Source organism: Malaya genurostris, chromosome 3, assembly GCF_030247185.1.
Source record: "Malaya genurostris strain Urasoe2022 chromosome 3, Malgen_1.1, whole genome shotgun sequence".
In the NCBI taxonomy this organism is placed as follows: domain Eukaryota; kingdom Metazoa; phylum Arthropoda; class Insecta; order Diptera; family Culicidae; genus Malaya; species Malaya genurostris.
Genome location: NC_080572.1, coordinates 236,730,896 through 236,753,445, shown reverse-complemented (window position 1 = coordinate 236,753,445; position 22,550 = coordinate 236,730,896). Strand labels below are relative to the sequence as shown.

At 36.0% G+C, this 22,550-nt stretch overlaps 1 protein-coding gene across 9 annotated transcripts in view; it reads left to right on the top strand.

Moving 5' to 3' along the window:
- Positions 1–22,550, top strand: part of LOC131434652 (uncharacterized) — a 554,689-nt gene that overhangs the window by 355,130 nt on the left and 177,009 nt on the right. Inside the window, exon 1 of one of the 9 annotated variants that reach the window (XM_058601598.1) lies at positions 19,656–19,694. The exons of the other annotated variants lie outside the window; for them this stretch is intronic. The gene's annotated coding sequence lies outside the window, so the exon portion shown is untranslated. Of the gene's footprint in view, positions 1–19,655; positions 19,695–22,550 lie in introns of those variants that run through there. 9 annotated transcript variants of the gene reach the window in all.

Sequence of the window (22,550 nt, the reverse complement as noted above, 5' to 3'; positions counted from 1 at the left end):
CTCGTCATAAAAGAAAAACAATAAAAATCAAATTGGTTTTATTCATCGTCCTCGCATCGCTGCCGAACACCGAAAGGGGTAACCAAATAGGAGAGTTACTTTTCAGAGGGAATCAGATCGTTCCACGGGCAGCTGGGTGACGACGATCCTGTCTGGTGCTAGGCGGGTTCGTTCCGAAGGCCAAGTGGTGAAAATTTCTGCCTCCCACATTTCACTGACTGCACATCCCGGCTCCTCCGACATGGATGTAGTACATATTCATCATCGTTGCTCTTACCAGATGAGTCACAATGGCTGCACGCAAGATTTATTGGTAATCTTTATTTTTATTATCCCTCGGTCGGTCGCCTGTACTTCATTTGTTTACGAACCACATTTGTCTTCGTCTGTTTCGACGGAAAGGCCGCCGATAAATGCTGTGTTGTGCATGTATGGTGGAGGCAATGGAACGGATCGATTCGAAGATGGGGAGGGAGGAGATGGGAGTTAGTTGAAGCGACGAAAGTGGAGATAACTGCTTGTGTCGCGAGCGCCGGGTTCGGGTTCGGGAGTTTTTCCTTCTTGTCCTTTGTCCTCTTGGTACGGTGCACGCACTGCTTCGAAAGTAGTGTAGCAGAGATCAGCCTGGAAAAGGGCGACGACGAACAATGCGGCAGAACGAATAAGTAGTTGTTTCCAAGCTCGTAAATCTGAAAATGTGGAGTCGGTAGCTATGGCGACGAGCGGGAAAAACGTTCCCAGCCGTCGAATTTATGGTTCAAGGGGCAAATGGATGATGTAGGAAAATCGGAGTCCAGTGCTGGGAGAGAGAAACAAATGGATACGATTCGATTGATGTGGAAAGCGGAAAGAAATATTGTTTATTTATGGAATTGTAAATCAACGTCGAACAAACGCAGTCGAGTGGGATGCATGAACAGGAGATTTTGTGTATCCGAAAAAATAATTACAATGTATTTTTTTATTGGTGTTTGAGTTTTAAGTGGTTTCAATTTGCTAGTGCATTGCTAGCTTGTGGAGACGTTCTCTGAACGAGAGACATTTTCTCCTAATTCAATCATTAATAAAAACGGAAAAATAAGCAACCAGCAGAATAAAAACAATCATTATTCAAAAATCCTGAAAACATTAATGTCCGAAAACTGCAGATTTGGATTTAAACTATATTTTAAATTTACAAAAAAAAAGAAAAAGCAATAAATGTCCGCCAACTGTAGATCGCAGACAAATTCTTGCATCCGGTGAACGAATCGTGAAAAAAAGCGAAGGAAAGTGAATGATATCGAAATGGAACTTCGAAAATTTGCTTAAGAACCGCAATATTAAAGGAAAAAATGGTGGCTGGATGTCTTAAACATTCATGAAACATCGAAATCTGGTGTTTTCTCGAAACAAAAATTGGAAAAATATCGACTTCGGGACTTTTTGAGAATTTCGTTATCCAAAAGGTTTTTTTGATGCTTAATGTTTTAGATATGTAAGAAACGTCAAGATAAGGTGCTATCTCGGATTTTTTTTGAAGTGTTCTAGTTCTAGTTCCCAGAAAGTCGACAATTTATTTCCACAACGACACTAGATCTAGACGTTTTATGCATTTTTGAGACGAAACAAGAAAACTGGATAGCTTAGAAAATTCGCATTAAAATCGCATAACTGGAAATGCGAATAAAAGTCCATATAAAAAGTCTGCATGAAAAGAGACTTGAGTATTCTTCAGGTCGACTCTTCTGGTAGAATACTAAATGGAATGAAAAGTCCCCGAGCCTCTCACAGCAAAGACGTGAATAGTTTCGAACCGTATATATTTTTTTTTTTTTGAGAGAAACCTCAAGACGGCCCAATATCAAATTTCATGACAATCTATCCGCTAGTGTTTGAATAACAGCTGATCGTCATTTGCATAGCTTTTCTAAATGAGAAGGACAAAAAAAATTTAGTACTTGAATCGAATAAATTGAATTGAATGTTTCTTTGGTTATACCCGGCTTTAACCTAGTTACGGTATTTCATCAAACCGACTAAATATAACCAAAAATATCCGAATAATACTTCATAAAGTTTGTAACCAAGCATGCTGTTCAAAACTTGATGGGAGGAATCAAGCGGAGGATCACGGCAATTTTAATTCTCAAAAACCTGTTTCTCATATTACTCATAACATAAAAAAATATAATTGTGAAATTCGCAAAGACAACTGTTCATTGAATAGAAATAGGAAAGTTTGTTCGAACTTAATCTAACAAACTCTACAAATCCTGTTTAGCATGTTGTTCCGGAACTTGAAGTAGTATCCACAGAAAATTTAGGAATTCCGTATGAAACTGTAAGACTTTTCCTTTGAACCTCGATCGATTGGCCATCTTGAAGGAAAGTGAGTGAGATCCTTTTTGCAGTTTTTAATCACCATTTCCAATTCTTCCGAAACCGGGTTCAGATGACCGGAATAGCCGAAGTTGGTTCGTTTACCAACAACAAATATGACCTCCAAAATGAAACAGTTTTGAACCTAGTTAAACCTAGACTTACTCGCCCTTATTCTGAATAACGTCGTATCGTTTTTTCCCTCGTATTTCATTTGTATTCCCCATAACGCTAGCAAAATCAAAGGTAGCTATGATTCGATCGAACCACATTCGATCGAAAAATCAATACGTCGTTATTCAGAATAAGGGCGACTATCTCATGCTCTACTTCGATAAACCAATTAAACGAAATCTACCAAGGGGACCGCTATAGCGTGATGGGTAAGTCGATGCCTTTCAAGCAGCCCACCTGGGTTCGATCCTCAACTTCGCACATAGGGTCAGAAATTTTTTCTAGCTCGAAGAGATGAATGACCTGAAGGTTAAAACCTCTATAATTGAAACAAAGAAGAAAGAAGAAGAAATCTACCAAACGAAACGAATCTGTGTTTCTGTTACTTCTGCATATGTAAGTCAAGCTAAAAAGCATGAATCAGCTGCATAAAACATGTTGTAGAGTTATTATTATTATTATTATTATTATTATTTTTATTATTATTATTATTATTATTATTATTATTATTATTATTATTATTATTATTATTATTATTATTATTATTATTATTATTATTAATATTATTAATATTTTTCAAATAAATTTCAATTCATTGACATTCTTTTAATCTTTCGGTCGCACTTATCATAAAATAGCTAAATTTTTGATCAACCGCAGCACCGTCTTTTACCAATATCAGAGTAACAGACATCCGTAGCAGTTTCGTTTTCTTCATTGCATGTGCGAAATAGAACAAAGCACGCATCGTACGTTTTGTGTTTCCTTCTTCCACGTTGCACGTACCGGTGTTGTATTGTCATTCTATATGGCGATTTGAAAACTTTGACACATATCGCCCTATAACTGCGGAACCGGAGGTCGGATCTGGATGAAATTTCACTGTAGCTTTAAAGATAATATTTAATTGAAATCAAGATTAGTGAAAATCGTTTCAAGCATCGCGAAGAAATCAAAGAAAATGCTATTTTTGGAGCTTTTCTTCACCACTTTCGGTGCTTCCGGAACAGGAAAAGGAACGACCAGAAGAACCGAATTAAGTTTTTATGCCCTCAAACTAACAAGCTCTGCCTAGAAGAACTTTTCAGATAGTTTAATGGGATTATTAACACTAATGAAATTGGTAATTTTCCACTTATGGTGCTTTAGTGGAACCGGAAGTCGGATTCGCATAAAATGTTCAAAAAATTTTAGGAAACTATAACACTTTTCGTTTGAATCTTAGTTGGTAAAAACCGGTTGAGCCGTTTCAGAGAAAATTGAGTGCACACTTTTTCTCTAATTTTCACATATTATCATGTAACTCCGGAACCGGAAGTCGGATCCAAATGAAATTCAATAGCAGACTATGGCACCATTAGACCTTTTATTTTAATCTTAGTTTGAGAAAATCGGTTCAGCCATCTCTGAAAAAAAGTGAATGCATATTTTTTTTCCATTTTTTGGTGCATATCATCCTATATCTCCGGAACCGAAAGTCGGATCGAGATGAAATTCAATAGCAAGCTATGGGACTGTAAGACCTTTCATTTGAATCATAGTTTGTGAAAATCGGTTCAGTTCTCCGAGAAAAGTGAGTGCACATTTTTGTTACATACATACACACAGACACACCGACGTACTTAGTTCGTCGAGCTGAGTTAAATGGTATATGACATTCGGCCCTATGGGCCTCGGGTAAAAAGTCGGGTTCAACAGTGATTGCATAGACTTCCTATATGAGAAAGGTAAACAGGAAAGTTGAATAATATATTTCCTTTACTTTGTGTAAATGGAGTTTGAAATAGAAACATGTTTTATTGTAAAATTTGACCTATTTACACACGCTCTTGTTTGTTTTTTTTTTGTTTATTGTGGATCAAGAAAAAGTCCACTGGAGCTAGCTAAAACTTTCTCTCTAACAGGCATAAAACCCCCTCTTCTTACAATGATCCAAATGATACATAATAACTTGAAACTATAACTTAGCAATTATACAGTGAGAAGAAAAAACTAATACTAAATATACTATTCTAGTTACTTATAGTGACCTATAAAGACGCATAACTGAAAAACAACCTCTTTAGAACATTGTGAAAATTATGAAAGTCAAATACATTGGAATAATTATTGAACCCGGTTCAATGTAAAACACACAATTGTGGAATAGTTTATGAAACATCAATATCACATGTGCATAATGTTCTGTCCAGTTAGAATCCGGAATTACTTATTGTGTTGCAGCGGCACGGAAAGTGACTGCTGCAAGAATTCCTTTACAGCGATTTGTTTACCTAGGCGCCCACTTTCTGTGGTATAAATTGCACGGTGTTTTGTGCAGTGAGACAAAAGTTATTCCGGATTGAAACCGAGAGGAGAGAAAAAATTCGGCACGCCCTCATTTATAATCAACCGTGATCCGCAATAAAAATCGCAAAAACGTTGAAAATCGCCAAATCAACCGTGTATGATGTGTTCGAACGTTCCAGGGAGTGAAAGAGCGTGGATCGAGTGTCTCTAGGTAAGCGTCGTAGTGGGACATATGACCGCGCAAGCTGTACTAAACGGTGTTGAGAACTGTCAGAGCAAACCCTGAATATCGGGTAATGAAATCACACAAAAATACGCTGCTGTTCGCAGTACCGTTCGAAGAAGCAGGATATCGTTCTTATTGAGCCAGCAAGCAACCAAACAGAACGTTGAAGCCAAGTTTCGTCACCAAACCTCTAACTCGGAAATTGTACCAGCAGGTTTCAACGAAGTATCAAGAATGCCTGCTCATCACCGATGAAACCTACGTCAAAATGGATTTCGGCAGCTCCTTGGCCAAACATTCTACAAGGCGCCGGCTCGAGGAGATGTTCCTGCGAAGTTAAAGTTTACGTTTATGGATAAATTTGCTTAAAAACTGATGAGGTGGCAAGGGATATGCAATAGCGGAGCAAAACCCAAAATGTCCGTTATGAATAAGACGATGGAAGAATGCCTCAAAAACCGCGGACTATATTTCATTAAAGCCAATAAAGATCCCGTGAAGTTTTCGGTAGATTTGGCGAGTTGCCACTGCAGCCGGGAAGTCATCCAGTGGTACCGCGATAACAACGTAGATTTCGTTGATAAAAACATAAATCCACTCATCGAGAGATTTTGGGCAATAATGAAGCGGAAGCTTAAGAAAAGTGGAAAAACCGACTCGGGACCCAAAATGTGGAACAAAGGTTTCAAGGAAGTTGACTTCGGAGGTGTGCAGCGTTGGACCGTCAATAAGAAACTGCGAATTTTCATAAGAAACGAAGAGAAATGATTTGTATTGATATTTTTTCTTTGAAGTACAGTGCATTGCCTTCGTTTTGATGTATTACCAATATATGTACGTCAATTCGTTACCGAGATACATATATTTTTATTATTCCGGATTCTAAATGGACATAGCTGTAGCAAAAATGTTTTTGGGTAATTTACGGTAGCTTTGAATTAGAAATTGTGATTGTTGCTGAGGATGGTTCCCGAATACTCAATCTGTTTATAAAAGCGATTGAAAAATTCCTGATAACAAATAGATTTTATAGGTTTTAGGTTATATTTCAATTCACTCAAATTTTGTACTCTTATTTCAATTTTTATCTGACTTTTCCTTCATCAATTTCTTCCTTTCTCTATTGAAAGATATTAGAATTGCTGAAAAAACCGACTGTCGAACGGAGCCTCGGAGACCCATAGTGTTATATACCATTCGACTCGATTCGACGAGATTGGAAAATGTTTGTGTGTGTGTATGTGTGCACTTTTCGAAGATATTTTTACTTTTAGGCTCGTTTAAAAGCTACTGTCGGGCCATTGATCAAATTCAAAGATTAAATGACTGTGACTTCTGGCTCCGAAGATATGATGGTATAAATGACGTTACCAATATTTTGGGATCACCTCAAATTTCGTAAAGCGTGCTAGTGCTCAAAAGCTCAAGCACCTCAAAAAAAGTCTCCATGCAAAATTTGAGCTAAATCGGACATGGGCAAGGGCGGTAAAGTTTTGAAAATTTTTGATCTTGAAAAATCACATGCATGAGATTCCCGAAAAAAATTTTTATTCCAAAGATCTTAGAATTGCATGAAACGTCTAGATTTAGTGTTATTTCAAAACAAAAAACATTTTTTTTTGTAAAAAATCGACTTTCTGTGACTGAGATTTTGAGATTCTATGGTGACTTTTCAAGATCTATAAAAATTCCACTAAGTGGATCAACAAGGCTACTCGAATCAATCAGAATTAATTGAAGTGAAAAATGATCCCAAATTAGTGTCAGAAATTATTTAATAAAAAGATAAAAAACCTTTTTTAATCCACCTAGTGGTGTAATGATGCCTTTCTCATATCAATCATACTATCATATATAGTACTGTGGTATTCTTCAAAATAATTTTCTTCGATTCTTAAAAGAATAACTGAAATCGGTTTGTTTGACCGTCTACTGATAAAAACTATCAATTGGAGAAGATTTGAGGTCGATTTATAAAATTTTGTACGGTTTTTCGCCTTTTTCAGTGATGGTATAAAATTTTTAACACATTTTACCCTATAATTACGGAGCCGGAAGTCGTATCGATATGAAAATCAAGAATTCCGTATGGGACCGCAGGACCTTTCATTTGAACCTATGTTTGTGAAAATCGGTCGCGCCATATATTAAAAAAGTAAACAAAAACATATTTTCATTTTGTTGCACATTTTACCCAATAACTCCGGAACCGGAAGTCAGATCGAAATGAAATTCAGGAATTTAGTATGGAGCCTAAAGAGCTTTAATTTGAATCAAAGTTTGTGCAAATCGGCTCAGCCATCTCCGAAAAAAGTTGGTGCACTTATTTTCACAATTTTTTGCACATTTTACCCCATAATTCCGGAACCGGAACTCGGATCCAAATAGTATTCAGGAGTTTTGTATGGGACCACAAGACCTTTCATTTGAATCTAAATTTGTGAAAATCGGTTCAACCATCTCCGAGAAAAGTTATTGCAAAAACGTTACACACACACACACGCGCGCGCGCGCACATACATTTTGTGTACTCGACGAACTGAGTCGAATGGTATATGACACTCGGCCCTACGGGCCATGGTTCAAAAGTAGGTTTTCACAGAGATTGCATAACCTTTCTATATGAGAAAGGCAAAAAATTCATGAGATTGTTTTGAAGAAAGACAAAGACATTATCACACCATTAGGTGGATTAAGAGGAGTTTTCTCTATCCTTCCTCTGTTACTTAGAATCGTCGCCTACAAACAATTCAGCAATTTACTCAGTAGCCACAACTTTAGCTCACAAACTGCAACAATTAGTTATAAGTTTAGGTGTCAATTTTAGTGCAATAACTCGTCTTGATAATAGGATTGATAATAAAATTGTTTTAATTATAACACATGGGTTGAAAAGTCCTGGATCTAACATTTCAATACCACTTTTGTAGAACGATTATTCTTTTGCCTTCAAATAGGTCTCAGTTTTAGCGATCGTGCGAAATTTCTTACCGGCGAGCATTTTTTTCAGGTCTACTAACAGCCAGTAGTAACTGGGAGCCAAATCTGGCGAATACGGTGGATGTGGGAGCAATTCGTAAGTTCAATTCAAAAGTAGCATCACTCTTAGCATAATAACTCATAAAATAATGAATAGAATATTATGAAATTTCAACAGCTATCTATTAAAGGTTAGTATTAACTGAAAAAGATGACTGCAATAAAACTAGCGCCATCTATGTGTTAGGCCCGGGACTTTTCAGCCCATGTGTTAGAATGAATTATTTAGTTCAATTTTTAGCTTAGAGTACAGGCATATACTTCGACAAACTACTTAATAAACTCTTCTGCAACCAGAACTGCCAAATGTTTTTTACGGCCAAAACTCTAACCAGGAGCTGGTGCCGAAGGATGTCAAATTTTCACGTCTAAACCTGACCGAGACCTAGTGTCTAAAGACATGAAATTATACTGCAATATACCGTGAGATGCGTCGACCGAGTGGGCAAGGATGTTTCTGTCGTCTTTTGTTTTGAGTAGGTGAAATAATACAAACTAAAAATATTATGCTATTCAGAAATGTATAGATGAAACATATACTACAATGCCTGTGTATCCGGTACTAGCATTTCGTGTGCAGCGCTAAATTCCGATACTGTGAACAGAAGTCAACCCTCTGCGTAGTATGGCGAAATAGGATTAAATCAAACCGTTTGTCAAAGGTCGGAATGAACTACAAAGCCCTTGCGATTTCAGCACAAAAACAAATCTGCATTAGCATTCAAACGGCCATCACATCTCGATGGAAACCCCCGACCCGACCCCAGGATGCAGAGGCACTCAACAAAACGGATGCTTATTGTGTCGGGACACAGAACCGATGGCGATGGCAGCTAATCCACGACCAACTTTATTTCCATCCCTGCAATCGTTCAACAGCAAAACGAAAAAGCAACCCCAACAACAACAAATCGCACGGTTGAATATGAAACGGAATCTGGTTTTTCGCTTCCAGCGATGAAACATCTAAGCTAATCCCCTCGCTGGATGCCGGCTCGGAGCTCCAAACTCTTACTCATCGCCGACAGGACGTCTTTATGGAGCTTTGTGTTCTCCGACCCGGTTGGTTTCGCGAAAGTTAAACGTAAACATCCCAGTTCAGACCGGCCGGCCGCTGAAGATGTCACAAATGAGTCATCTGCAAATCAGTTGAATGTGCCGACCGAGTGTGTGAGTGTGCTGTGTGCTGTGGGAGGGAAAATTACATGCCATATTTGACAGCACTTTGCTAAACGATGCTCGAGTCATCGTCGAGAGGTGTAACTAAATGCGATGAGAACTGCTCTGAGAATGAACAGTAGAATGATAGTTTCTTTTCTTTTCCTGTCTGTTCCCAGTAGAGAAACGTGATTAGGAAACCATTTTGTAAGAGGTTCAACGAATTGAATTAACATTGCGCAAGTTTCGTCTATCAACGGAAAAGAGAAAAAAAGCGGGAGTCACGATAATTTGTACTTCACTTGCCACAGCCAGATTATCCTGCGTTCGATGGCTGAATGCCGGAATTGATCCATTAAATGTTGATGACTCACGTTGAAGTGTAATACATATTCTATTGACCGCTAGCCCGAGGCCGGGAACTGCGCGTGGGAGGCAGTAGGGGAACGGAAAGAAAACAGTAACGTAAACCTGTAAATCTTTTCGATTCAATTTACTTCTTTCCCAGATGTACGCTGCTTCGAGCTATTGGCGTTGGATCACCTCTTTCTCCAGGCCCATCCGACGCTCGCACGCATTTAACGACGACGTCTAAGGGATGGGCGGCTGCTAACTAAGAAAAGGTAACATTCCAGCATCAATCATTCGTTGTTGTTGTTGTTGTAAACTAACCGGAATCTGAAACTGCTGGAGGTCGATCGGCTGTTCTTTCGAACCAAACAATCAACGATAGATAGGCTATTCTTGTGATGGAAAATGAGTGAGTGAAATATTGCAGTTGGAAGCCACCGGGTGACTTTATCGTGGCCTATGGTACAGAAAACTCCGGCTCGGGAAGTTATGATGGGCGCGTGGGTGTTACGAATAGACAGATTTTCTGATCGTTTCTACCGCGGTTACAAGCCGGTAACTAGCGATTCTCCAAGTAGCAATCAGATCAATTGGAAATAATTGGCATGAATAAACGAAAAACGAAGCTTCGTAACAGCTAAGGTAGCACTAACTTATTTTGACTTATTGATTACCAGAAAATTCATAAAAATTGCAATATCAAAAAAATAGACAAAAATGCTGATTTGGCAAGCAATTTGCAGCTGCGGTATATTTTAAACCACATAATGTAATGGTTTTCTAGCGTTTCTTAGACAATATTCTGTGTTAAATTTATCGGTTCTTTATATTTTTTTTTGAACTAAATAGTTCCGTATATGGCCTTGTCATAACATTTTCTTAAGAAATGTGTGAATTTTATTCCAGTTATTGTTATTTTACTATCAGAAAAAAACAATGCAAAACAACACGGTTTGTCATAGTTCTTTGACTCTACTCTCAACAAAAGGTTGTGAATTAGATCAGAAAATAAAATTGTTTATAGTATCTTTTAATTCATTTCCGTAAAAACTCTCTAGATCCAATGGAAACTATCGATAATTCCAAACATTATTTTCTTACTTTTTTTCACCGTCACACAGTGGTTCGAATCAATAAAAACGTGGAAAAAAATCATTAGCTGCCAAACCGTTCTTTTAATGCATATAGTTGCTTTGAAGAAATTATTTACAAATATATACCGCGTAATTTGATCATATCATTAATTGTTCATGGCCTACTTTGACAAAAAATGTAACCATAACTTTTTTATCTGAAGAGATAGAAATTTTTTTTCTTCTACAAAGTTTTAGAACTATTAAAAATAATTAACTTTGTCAAATATACCAAAAGTCTAGGTCGCACCGTTTCGGATAGACAAAGCGTTTTTATGGCAACCCCCTTAAAATCAGTTTTTTATTCATAAATTGTTTCGAGTTATTTTGTTATGCATACTTTGTTTGGAATAATTGTAGAATTTATAAAATCGCATATTTTTGTTGAAGATAGTGCATAGGTTTGTTCTTTCCTGGCAAAGTTATGCAACATTTTACCTTTTTTTTACCTAGGATAAAACCTTGCACCGAAGCGAAATATGCAACTTTATGCAGCTGATTTTTACAAAATTTGTAGGAAAAGATGTGCCCAATATCATAGAAAAAAATCTAAGTGGAACTCGGTGGAACTTTTTTTTAGGTCTTTTCAAAGTTAGTTTTAATTACTGAATTATGGCAACCCCCTTAAAACTAGTTTTCTAGTCATAACTTGTTTCGAGTTAATTTTTTATGCATATGCAAAAATCATGTTGCTTCGCGATAACTCAATTTATTTACACGTTCAAACATGAAATCTCTTCGTAAAGGTTTGTACTTTAACAATACTTTATCATATTTTGTCTAGAAAACATTTTTCCATTTTTTAAATATGTGTTGAAGTTTTGATAATTTTTCCGATTTTCAATAATTAAAACTAAATTTGAAAAGGCCTAAAATTGCATCTAGTTCCATTTAGATTTATTCTAATATTGTCAATTGTAAAAAGTAACAAAATAAAAATCGCAACAATTTGCTTAAGTTGCGCGTGCAAGCATGAACTTGTTTACGCGCGTCCAGATTGGTAGTCGGAAATAGGATAGAAATATCTTTCATATATTTGCATACGTGCATAGCATGTATAGTAATAATCCATGGGGTATTTCACACAAAGCCTTTTTTCAACAGCCTGTAAAATAAAACAAAGATACAAAAATTCGTCCAAGGCATGAATGTACGGTTTTTTCTTAGGTTTCAAATAAGCGATTCCATAAAACAACCTTTATAGTTTATTGAATGAAAAAAGTTAAAAATTAATAATCAAATAAAAAAATCCAAACTTGGGCACGAGGAAAAACAGCCGTGAAAAAACGATGACAGATGTTTTTGTATACTCCTAGTAGCGTCTGACCCACTGATTTCGAATATTTATTACAAACCTATCAAAACTGGAAGGAAATTGTCACTGGAAGCAGTTGATATGCTAGAACTTACAAAAGAACAAGAAATTAGCGATACGGAAAACTCGGACGATAGCGTGACTGATACTGATTGATCGAATGCAATGCGACTAAGTGACATATTGTAATGATTTATTAGGTAACATTAACTACCTAGTTAATTGATTAGGTTGTGAAAAGTATTGGGAAAAGTTACTCATTTAAATGCTAACTTTGTAGTAGATGCTTAGGTAATAGAGATAAATTCTACGTAAGTAAATCCAAAGAAACTGTTTTTAAAATAAAGCGAATATCTCAAAAAAAAATTTTTTTTACATTATTCATATCTTCAGCAAAAATACTTGAAATGTTTTTTTTTTAAATGAGATAGAAAAAAAATTTTCGTCAAAAACAAAATTATTTTTTTCTCGAAATCGGTACTACCCCCTTAACAAAAATTAAGGTGCTACTTTCAAAAGAAGCGTTATATAATTTTGTAAAACTAAATATGATAAAGTATTGTTAAAGTACAAACCTTTACGAAGAGATTTCATGTTTGAACGTGTAAATAAATTGAGTTATCGCGAAGCAACATGATTTTTAAGACGAAATGTTGATCGGGCGACGCTCACTGCAAAAGTGAGTTACAGAAATCGCAGACGCGTGACGCCCTCTGTTTCTTAACCATTCATGGTTTCAGCATGGCCATAATGAAAATGAGTCACACGAAGAGTATTCAAGATATTCTCATTGGAAAATAAATTGGATAAGGTACATGTTCTCCTATAAGTATTATAAAAGTTAGCTGCATTAAGTTGCATATTTCGCTTCGGCACAAGGTTTCCTAGGTAAAAAAGGTAAAATTATGCATAAATTTTCCAGAAAAGAATAAACTTATGCATTAGCTTCTACAAAATTATGAAATTCTATATTTTCTACAATTATTCCAAACGAAGTATGCATAAAAAATTAACTCGAAACAAGTTATGACTAGAAAACTAGTTTTAAGGGGGTTGCCATAATTCAGTAATTAAAACTAACTTTGAAAAGACCTAAAAAAAAGTTCCACCGAGTTCCACTTAGATTTTTTTCTATGATATTGGGCACATCTTTTCCTACAAATTTTGTAAAAATCAGCTGCATAAAGTTGCATATTTCGCTTCGGTGCAAGGTTTTATCCTAGGTAAAAAAAAGGTAAAATGTTGCATAACTTTGCCAGGAAAGAACAAACCTATGCACTATCTTCAACAAAAATATGCGATTTTATAAATTCTACAATTATTACAAACAAAGTATGCATAACAAAATAACTCGAAACAATTTATGAATAAAAACCTGATTTTAAGGGGGTTGCCATAAAAACGCTTTGTATATCCGAAACGGTGCGACCTAGACTTTTGGTATATTTGACAAAGTAAATTATTTTCAATAGTTCTAAAACTTTGTAGAAGGAAAAAAAAATTCTATCTCTTCAGAAAAAAAAGTTATGGTTACATTTTTTGTTAAAGTAGGCCATGAACAATTAATGATAGGATCAAATTACGCGCTATATATTTGTAAATAATTTCTTCAAAGCAACTATATGCATTAAAAGAACGGTTTGGCAGCTACTGATTTATGTCCACGTTTTTATGGATTCAAACCACTGTGCGTCACCACGAAATATTTCGGAACAAAAAAAATTAAAGGATGAAGTAGCAAAAAAATGAAAATTAGCAAAAAAGTACAAGCCAGCGAAAGAACTCGTACTTACAACCTTTTCGGAAAATCGAGGTTGTACAATTTAAATCACTTTTCATTGTAATCGACCTCTTTTTCGTTTGCATGTTATTCTTGTCATAGTAAGCAATTGCCTGGAAAAACTGTTATGTAGCCTGCTGATTTTCGTACCGTACCAACGTCTTAAAAAGATTCGAATTGTTCACATCCAGTACAACGTATGAGGGAATACTATAGTACAGGGTGCTCCATCTTTTATGTCGGTTTGTGAACATTGAATAACTTTGAGAAAAAACAACCAATTTCTATAGGTGATGTATTCTTATTCAGTTTTTTTCTTTGCAATTTTTTGGACTAGTTTTTGCGAGCAGTATCATTCAATTGTCCACCCTTATAAGCATTTACAAAATGACTGCTTTTTTCTGCGTTTGCCAATTTCGTCAATTTTACCTCGAATGTTTGCCTTGAGCTCGTCAATAGTTTGAGACTGGTTGGCCTAAATTTTGCCTTCCAAATAACCCCACAAAAAGAAGTCTGGGGGTGGCTAAATCAATAGTATTGTCAAACGGTCCCGTTTTGCCGCGATATTTTTTCGTATATGCACGTTGAGTTAACACAATGGAATGACTGTTTTCGATGTAAATTGTTACTATTTCAGCGCGCGGTTTCGGTGTGAAGCGATCCATGGCAAAAATTGTACTGAGTTGACGTTTCAAAAATATATCTGATACAATCGCTCGGTTGGTAAATGTGAAAGTTATTCAGCATTTACATACCGACATAAAAGATGAAGCACCCTGTATTGGATGTTTAATCTCCCGGTATAATGTCATCCGAATAGGCAGAAAAAATCCTGATTACAGTGATGTCATCTGGCAGTGGTTTGTAATCACTTGTACAGAGTGCGCCATCTAGACAGGACCTGTTGAAGTATTAAATAATTCCGCCAAAATTCCCGCGCTTGTCCAATCGGTAAACTTTTATTCTCTCAACGTTGGCAACACTTTTATACACATTCTGTCAAATTTTGACGCATATCGTACGATTAGTTTTTGTTTGGCGTCTATACAAAGAAGTTGAAAAATTTTCGTGTGGCGATTTTTATAATGGATGAAAATTTAGAACAACGTGCGTGCATCAAATTTTGTGTTGCAAATGGATTTAAGTGTTCCGAAACGTTGAAAATGTTAGAAAAGGCTTTTGGTGAATCGTGTCTAGGAAAAACACAGGCATACGAGTGGTATAAACGCTTCAAAGGTGGTCGTACAAGCTTGGATCATGATGGATCCCTGGCCGCCCAACAACATCTGTTACTGAAGAAAACATTGAATCGGCGAAGCAAATCGTGTTGCAAAATCGTTCTGTACCGATTAGAGAGATTGCTGTGTTGTTGGGCATCTCTTATGGATCAGCCGAACACATTTTAACTGATGTTTTGAGTTTGAAACGCGTCGCTTCTCGGCTGGTGCCAAAAAAGCTGAAATTCACGATAATGCGCCGGCTCACACAGCGTTGGTTGTGTCGCAGTTTTTGACCAAAAACTCAACCAATATCATCAACCAAGCACCGCACTCTCCAGATATGGCCCCGTGTGACTTTTTCCTCTTCCCTAGACTCGAATTGCCATTGCGGGGAACGCGTTTTGAGACCATAGAGACCATTCGCTGCGTGAACTAAAGGCCATACCTTCGGCGGCCTATAAAACTTGTATGGAAAATTGGATCAAGCGTTGGCATGCATGTATTATCGCAGGAGGAGAGTACTTTGAAGGCTATAATAAAGAAATTTATTAAAAATTGAAATTTTGCGTTTTTTAATAAAATTACGGTTCTTTTTTGATCATAAGGTAAATATCACAGTGACAATTTCGACTGTTACGTCCGAAATGTTGTAAAATACAAGGGAAAATGTCCAATAAGGACCGCTTTTTGTGCGTCTAATGAAGGCGGTAATTTGATCGATATCGTATTCGGAGCGGATTGTCAATAAAAGGTATTGTATATCCCGGGATCGGATCATTTCGCCGAATGCCATTTCACTGAAAGTCGTTTTGCGAATGCATTTCACCGCGACGAAATGGCTATTTTTGAAATTTTTAATTTGCGCTCGGTCCCGTATAGAAAAGAGTTATGCCATTTTAATGCCAAAAAATAAAAATTTGTTTCCATTATTGCTCACCATTTTAACCTGGAAACCAGCAGCTTTTAAAAAAATTATTTTTTTCATTACGTACCGTCTTTGACACAACAATTTATGTGAAACTGATATGACACTTAGAAGCTTAACATAATCTGCTATGTAGACGTGCATTTAAATTTACTTGCAAAGCACGCAATGTCTTTGTCGACGTGCCGAAAGAAAGCAGTTAGCTCTATGCACAAAACCGAATTCTGTTTCTTTACGGCTCGTCTTCAACTCGTCCATAGTAGCTCAACGGTAGAGCAGTTCTGCGGCTTGGAGAATGTAGGCAGAATAGAGTTATTTGGAATAAATTTTACGAATATTGATTCTTGTTAATATTAAAAGTTACTGAAAAGTAAATGTCCAAACAATTTGATTCAAAATTTTCTTATGGCCAGTTAGAGATAAAACAATATTTTTCCGAGTACTCGGAATTGTGAGAATAAAGCTCAAAAGCCTTAAAATTTTCTTGCTTTTACAGTATGTTTCATCACAAAATCAGTCTCTTAAAAGCAGTAAAACTCTTTCGGCGAAATGACCCTGATCCGTATACCCCTTATAAATCTTGCTTATTTTAACATTTGAGTAGGTCCTGTCTAGATGGCGCACCGTGTACTAGATCCAACTCCGACTCTAGGTTTGCCTTAAAATTGCATAAATTTTGTTTCAAATAATTTAGCAAACTAGAAGCGTAAAACTCAAGCGTCAATTGTCTTAGCCAGCAAAAGATTTATATGATTAAGAAATATCATTTCTGTGTATTAGTGCTCGTGAACAGAATAAAACCTAGATATGCAAACGAAATAAGATTAAATGCAAAATCTCAGCAAAGCACCTTTAAAACGTTAAAATGCGTTCCAACTGTTGACAGAAAAAAGTTACGCGGCTATTTTTGAAACTTTCAATTGACACCCGACCCGTATAGTGAAGAGTAAGGAATTCTTAATGAGAAAAAATAAAAATTTGTTTCCAGTACCAGCAGCTTTTAAATAATTTTTTATTTATTTCATTACGTACCGTTGCAAATAAAGTTTCTTCTTTTAAATAGAAAAAAATGCACTGACGAGTCGAAAACGAACGTAATGAAAAATTACTGGGTAGTTAACAAAATACGACCGATTGTGATGATATTAAAAATGCAGTAATTCCAATATTAACGAAATCAGATGACAATTCAAGGTTCTGGGTACAAGGAATTGATTTGTGAAAAAAAATCTCGAGTTTAAATGGTAATTTGAAGGGTAAAAAAGCTTACGTTCTTTCCTAAAAATTTATGCTAGGTAAATAATCTAAATCTAGTTTAAATGTTCATTATTATGGATAGCCCCTGATGTGTTACAAAGAATTGTTTCTATTATTTTCTTTACTTTCGTTATGCGACGTTAGTCTTATTATTAGTATTACTATTATTATTATTATTATTATGTCTTTTATTTAGCCCCAATTTTATTATATATTTGTCATTCGCAGGAGTTGATATCGTGTTTTATAAGGACATAATATCAGTTTCAGCGAGTTAATGGTATTCGTATTCACGTCAATACGATTATGTCTCTGATATCACCCACCCGCCTATTAGGCTTTTCACTATTATTTTACAGGAAACAAAAGCTATAATAATCAGAGGAAAACGTTTATTTCACCAAAACAAATCGAAATAGTAAGAAAAATCTTTGTTTGAGAAAGCTTATGACAACAATTTGATTGTTTATTGATTTGTTTTGTAGATAGTTTAGTAAGCAACCCTTAAACAATTAGTGCTCGTAAACATAATAAAACCTAGATATGCGAACAAAATAAGATTAAATGCAAAATCTCAACTAAGCTCCTTTAACTGTTCAAAATTATGAAAAATTGTGCGAAATTATGCGTTCTAAATTATGACAGAAAAAGGTTACGCTACTTTTTTCTGAAATTTTTAATTTGCGCTCGGTCCCGTATAGAAAAGAGTTATACCATTTTAATGCCAATAAATAAAAATGTTTCCATTATTGCTCAACATTTTACCAGACAACCATTCCTAACGAAGAGGATAGCTCACATTGAATGTTTTGAAAAGAAAACTGCATGTGAGAGTTAGGTCACTAGGAGCGAGTAAATACTCATCCCACGTAACCATTTGAGACCACAAGCGAGTGTGGCTGGTAGCATAATCTAATGGGTTACTGTTCCAAAGCCCTGTAACCTTAAGACGGTATGCACAAGATAATGCTTCTTGTTTTAGGAACACATGTAGTGGTTTAATGCACAGTAGCGCCTCTAGAGCAGCAGTAGGAGCTGTCGTGAATGCTCCTGTCATCGCCATTAGGACCATCCTTTGGAGATGATTTAGCTTTGACTGAACTGTCGCGACTTCTACTTTCTGCCACCATACAAGACATCCATATGCTAAAATTGGTCTAACAATAGTTGTGTAAATCCAATAAATGTATCTGGGTTTGAGTCCCCATAATTTTCTAAAAGTTCGCCTGCATTGGCCGAAAGCCATACAAGCTCTCTTAATCCTGAAGTCAATGTGAGCAGACCAATTCTGTTTTGAATCAAGAATAACCCCGACGTATTTAACTTGATCGACCACAGTGACTGTCACTGTGCTGTGACGTATTGTAAGACTATTGCTGTAGCTTCGAGTAATAATTGACATTGATCATATTTTTCCGATTCGGTTACCAAGCACTGTTCTGCAAATCTCAACAATCTAAATCTAATTACGTATGATGTTTATTGAATAGAATTCTTACTGAGCCAGGTCTATAGTAGCTCAACGGTAGAGCAGTTCTGCGGCTTGGAGAATGTAGGCAGAATAGAGTTATTTGGAATAAATTTTACGAATATTGATTCTTGTTAATATTAAAAGTTACTGGAAAGTAAATGTCCAGATTAATTTGATTCAAAATTCAAATTAGAGATAAAACAATATTTTTCCGACTACTCGGAATTGTGAGAATAAAGCCCAAAAGCCCTCAAATTTTCTTGCTTTTACAGTATGTTTCATCACAAAATCAGTCTCTTGAAAGGAGTAAGAAATTGAGAGTCATGTTCGGTTTGAAACGCTTTCGACAACCTTGTGGGACAAGTAGTACCGAAAGCAGTCTAGTGCGCGTTGTTAAAAGTTAAAATTAACTCCCGAAGAAAAAAAGATATACAACTTCGTTAAACTAAGTGCCCACCAGAATTACACAATCGACATTCGACTATAAACTACAACAACAACAAAAAAAAGCTGCACGAAACGACTTCACTATCACCAATCCACGTGAATTGGAATAACCACTTTCAGCGTTTCCGAGTGGGCCGATACTGACAGGACCTTCTCGAAGCTTAGCTATCAACTGTTGTTATTCGTAGTTTATTCGTCTTCGGGACCTGAATTCTGACACGAATAGAAAACTTTGCATTGTTAGCTGTTCAGTGCGCTGTTGAGGAAGTTTTTGATTCGACTTCAGACTAGTTTTTTTTCTTTCTAGAGCTCAAGTTCCATGACTTCATCGGTAGGAAGCAAATCAATAAGATTTTTTTTTCAAACGGAATCTGGTACAACTACTTTTGTTGCTTTGTTGCTATGGGGATTCTTCGTTCTCATCACAATTCTGTCCAATATAGAAACTAATTTTATTAACTAACTAACTACTATAACTAATAATTGTTTTTCTTTTATTCTATTTACAGGTTTGTTCATTGTGTTTTGCTGAGACTGTACTAATCCTAGTAAGTTTTTATATTAAAATTAACTGGCACATGTTTTAACGGGCTAGGACAAGGTACTTCAAAACAGATGCAATATTCTAACTCAAACAAAACAGTATGTTATGACAACTTTTCATCTGAGTCGGTGATACTAGCCAGTTCGGTCCCAGATTCGATGTCAAGGGTATTTGTAGGGAGTGGATATAATAAGTGCCTATATAAATGGGGGGCTTAATGTGAAATTGCTCGAATTTTTCAAATGCGATACTACTTGCTGGTTACATATATTATTTGTCCTTCAAAGGATCATAAGGGTATTTTAGGGAGATGAAGTAGGACTCGCAAACAATGGGAGGTTCAAAGATCAACCAGTTTAAGTGAAACTCCGAAACAACTTAAACTTACTTGGCACAAGTAAGCTGTAATTTAAGTAATCTTGCTGTTCATAGGCTGCCATAAGGACATTTTGAAGTGGGGGAGAAGGTGTAGTAAGTGTTTGCTATCAGGTTGAGTTTGAGGCAAAATATTCGATATTTTATCAAATCGAAAATCGATATTTATACGAGTATGAGAAACTGTCTCAAGCAAAGAAGCTCTAAAGTCAAATTGTTTTTTAAATTTCGGCATAACTCTATAACGACTAGATAAATAATCACCAAACTTGATACTGGTACTTTTTACACTTTAGAGCTCATAAGTGTATTTTTCAATTATAATGAAAAGAGTGAGAGGGTTTCCTTTTTTTATGAGCTTAGATATTTATTGCAGGAGGCAACAAAAGAGATAAGTTTCTTGACTGTTGATTCTAAGAAGAGAGAAGAGAGCAAACACTGATTGGGGGGATTCGGATTAATAATTGACATTAAGTAGGATTCGGATTATTAATTGACATTGAGAGAGGAGTTTTAAAATCAATATTCATCTCCCATATTCAGTGAAACAAAATTGTAGAAGCGAATTTCAAGGTCGGGGAGACCGGGGCTAAACCGAACATTTTTAGGAAATTGAATAAAGCTACAGCTATTACTACAAGGTTTTTACCAAAGTTATCTATACCGTTGAGTAGCTTTAACCTTCAGCTACAATTCCCAATTTGTGGTTTGGAAAAATATGCTTTAGTTTCTGTGAAAAGTCGTGATGAATGACTAACCCATAATTCAAAATTTCAGAACCTGTGGGGCTAAGCCGGATATCCTTTGGGGTGAAACCGGGCACTTCTTGGAAATTGAAAAAAACACCCATTGCACCTTTAAATACAATTTCCAATGAAGGAGAGTTGTAGTAAGTTCCAGTTTAATGTAAAATCGATTCGACGAGATACGATACTTCTTGATGATTACAGATGCCTCTTTTACATCAAAGGAGACCAACGTTAGCATTTAAAAAACAATTAACAAAAATCGCCGATTTTTCATGGGTTTACCTTCACCCACTTTGACGAAACTGGCCATGCAGCATCAATCGTAGTAACCCATGAATCAGCATACAAAATTTGACAGCTCTCTCAGTCGAGCTCTAACCGTAATGGAAAAAAACAGTGAAGCAACTCAGAAGTGTGTGGGACAAGAAGTTTGTTTGAGCATACACTAGCATAAACTTTTCAATTTATAAACAGTTTCAAGTCAAGTTTATAGAAATACTTCGTTTTCTTTCGCTTTTTTGTATAAATTTTACCCACGCTTCTCCCTGTTTTTTTTCCGGAACCGAAAGTCGCATACAAACAAAACCATAAAACCTTTCTTTTCAGTCTGAATTTGTGAAAATCTACTCAGCCGTCTCTGAGAAAATGAAGAGTATTCCGAACATAATACCTTTCGTTTGACTCTAAGTTTGTGAAAATTGATCCATTCGTGTCTGAGAAATTGAAATGATTTCCGGTTTGGAATACACGATCACTTTTTCGGTACTTCCGGAATTGAGACCGACGATTCGGTTTACCCAAAATCAACGTATTTGTTCATCAACTTACTGAATCCGATCAATTGAGGAATTATACGGCTAGTTGAAAGTAATATGCTCGATTTTTCAGTGTCATATATAGAAACACGTTCTTGAACATGGAAAAAATGTACCGGTAGTCGGACTTCAGCAAATCATTTATGGGACTATCAATGGTTTATTTGGTTACAATGTCTCATGGTCTGGAAACTAGCGAAATTCATAAGCTAGTATAAAGAGGCAGCTTATGAGAAAAATATTCTTGAATTTTTTTTTTTTTACATTAGACACCCTACATCCGGAACCAGGGGTTCGATCCGAATAAAAATCGAGATGAAACTTTGAAAACTGAAAACCGCAACAATTGCTAAGAAAATTAACATCTATCGCGATAACATACGTTTTTTTTAAATCATTCAAATTGACATTAGTGATAAGTTATCAGATTTTTATTCGAATTTTCAATTCGAAAATATCAAATATTTTTACGAAATTCAATGTAATTCAGTCAGTTAATTTGTTTTATTATAAAATTTGTTTTTTGCCTTTCTCATATAGAAAGGTTATGCAATCACTGTGAAAACCGACCATTCGATTCAGTTCGTCGAGTACGCAAAATGTCTGTATGTGTGTATGTGTGTATGTAACGTTTTTTGCACTAACTTTTCTCAAATGAATGAAAACTGTTTAAGTTCCATACTAAATTCCTGAATTTAATTTGGATCTGACTTCCGGTTTAGGAGTTATGGGGTAAAATGTTCAAAAAAATGAAAATATGTGCTCTTACTTTTCTCATAGATGGCGCAACCGATTTTCACAAACTTAGGTTCAAATGTTAGGTCCTGTGGTCCCCTACGGAATTACGGAATTTTATCCGGATCCAACCCCCGGATCCGGAAATATAGGGTAAAGTGTGTTAAAATGTTTATTCCATCACTG